Source organism: Grammomys surdaster, unplaced genomic scaffold (genome assembly GCF_004785775.1).
Source record: "Grammomys surdaster isolate TR1022 unplaced genomic scaffold, NIH_TR_1.0 128, whole genome shotgun sequence".
Lineage (NCBI taxonomy): Eukaryota > Metazoa > Chordata > Mammalia > Rodentia > Muridae > Grammomys > Grammomys surdaster.
This window is the reverse complement of record NW_021604586.1, coordinates 3,326,320-3,328,804: the sequence shown is the minus strand read 5'-3', so window position 1 is coordinate 3,328,804 and position 2,485 is coordinate 3,326,320. Positions and strand designations below refer to the sequence as shown.

At 45.0% G+C, this 2,485-nt stretch overlaps 1 pseudogene; it reads left to right on the top strand.

The window, feature by feature from the left end:
* The first annotated feature begins 1,027 nt into the window (after window positions 1-1,027).
* Window positions 1,028-1,809, top strand: LOC114608700 (annotated as a pseudogene).
* The last annotated feature ends 676 nt before the right edge of the window (window positions 1,810-2,485 follow it).

Sequence of the window (2,485 nt, the reverse complement as noted above, 5' to 3'; positions counted from 1 at the left end):
AGAGAGAGAGAGAGAGAATGAGAGAACGAGCAAGCAAGAGAGAGAGAAGGAGAGAGAGAGAGAGAAAGAGAGAGGGAGAGAGAGAAAGGGAGGGAGAGGGAGAGAGGGAGAGGGAGGGAGGAAGGGAGAGAGAGAGAGAGAGAGAGAGAGGAGCTCCAGTAGGCATAGCTGAAATGGCAGGGTTGTAAGGAGAATAGATAGTTCCAGAGAACTGGAGAAAGTTTAGGGTAGGGGAGGAGGCTGCCTGGTTTTGTTCCCATCCAGAGAAGTTGGGAAGAAAACATATAGACACAGTAAGGCTACATCACCAAGATCTTTGTCTCCAAGGGCCTTGGGGGAACTATTTTGCACATGTTTTTGTTTGTTGTTTGTTTGGCTGGTTGGTTCACGTCCGTGGTCAGGTTTGGCATTCCTGAGGAAGTCTGGAATGGGGCCCTGTTCTTTCATGCTAGAATGCCAGCATGGACTTTGAAAACAGTAATAGCTACTTGTGACACAGAGGGAGCCTAGAGGCCAGCATACACTTTGGTACGGTAACAGACACTGCCTCAGGTAGCTAGTTGATCCCTCTGCCAGTGATAAGAGAAATAGTTCCATTTGGTAGAAGGGAAGTGACTTCACAAGTCCCCGAGGAATGCTGGCTTTTGTCTAACCACCCCAAATCCTCTATAGTCTAGGTTGAGCCCATTTCTGCATATCTGGACTGCCTTTTGGAATTAGGGAAAATGGAGTTTATCTTTAGGCCTGACAGTAAGCTGACAGTTGAAGGTAGCACTCAGGAAGCAGAGACTGGCAGACCTCAGTGAGTTTGAGGACTCAGAGATATAGTTGAGAACTATGTATGAGATTTTAGGGCAACCAAGGCTATATAATAGATAATCTGTCTTTAAAAAAAACTAATAATTTTTTATATAATTTTTATATAATTTTTTAATAATTTTAAAAATTTTTTGGGGGGGAGGTTTCAACCCCAAATAATAGGCCCCTCCTTGTGCTTGCACTCTGAGGGTTCCAGTACGAGATCCTCATGGCTGATGCTCACACCAAGCCAGACCCTTACTCTCAGAAGCTGCTCAGCGTCCTGCTTGTGTCCTCTCGACTTGGCACGTGGCCCTGGTGGTTCCCAAGTGAGGAACTCAGCAATCCTGTGGTGTTCTAAACGGAAGCCTCGGTGGCAGGAAGGATCACTGGCCAAGACCAAGCCGACATGTCGGAAATAGAGTGGATGACCCAGGTCTTGATAAGAGTGGACTCGGGTAACTCTGGGAACTGAGCTGAAATCACCATCTATGGACGACCCAGGGCACAGACTCGAATGAAAAATATTCTCTTGCACATGGCAGCCTGGCAAAAAGAAAAGGAAGCCAGAAGAGGTAAGGGACTTTGAAGACCCACCTGGGGAGGAAGCCACGGGAGAGTCTCAGCTTTTCACGATTTCTTGCAGTTTCCAAACACCAGCAAACTATATTGTCCTTAAGTATCCCTTCCCAAAGCTCTTAAGAAATGACAGAAAGAAAGGGAAAGAAAGACAGACACTTCCAAGGTCCATGAACCCCTCAGCTCTGCCATAGACACCCGTCTGCCCAGATTCTGGGTCCTGAAGTCCTTCTTTTTAAAACTGTGCTCCCCTTCCGCTTGACTGTTGGTGCTGATCCTTTTCCAGCTACGAAGATAAAACAAGTTGAAGAGTTCTTGAAAGCTCATGCCTCCTCGATCATAAGCAACTCAAGTATCAAAGGGCAAACTGGGCTCGAGCTGCCTGGCAGCCCGCTTCTGCTGGAATGAAGAGAAACATGGGTGGATCCTTAAATCACTACACACTTGTTTACTTATCTGCCTTCCTGAGCAGTTTCTGTTCATTTTTCTTTGAAAATAGCAATTTGTAGAACTATTCCAATATAACATTTTTTTTTTGGAAAAAAACTTAATAATAACTTTTTAGTTTGTGTGCATTGGTATTTTGCTTGCATGTATGTTCTTGCACTGTGTACATGTCTGGCGCCTGCAGAAGATCTCCTGGGACTAGAGTTATAGATAGTTGTAAGCTACCATGCATTCAGGTGCTGGGACCTGAACCTGGGTCCTCTGCAAGAACAACTAGTAGTTCTAACCACTGAGCCATCTCTGCAGTTCTGTGCTGTTTAGTTCTAACTATCACCGTGACTGTTGGGAAGAGTCTTGGTGAGGAATTACCTAAATCTAGATTGTCATACCTACAGGCACATATGTCTCTGAGAGATAATTTTAATTGCTCACTGAGGTAGGAAGACCCAGCCCACTGTGGGCGGCGCCATCCTGTAGGCAGAATAAACGAATAGGAAAATGGAAGAGAAACCTAACTTAGAACTAGCAAGGATCCATGCATTTATTTATTCCCTCCGCTCTCTTAAATTTAACTTATTTTTTTTCTTGTTTTTGTGTTTTTAAAACAGGGTCTCTCTGATCCTGGTGGTCCTGGAACTCACTTTGTAGACCAGGCTGACCT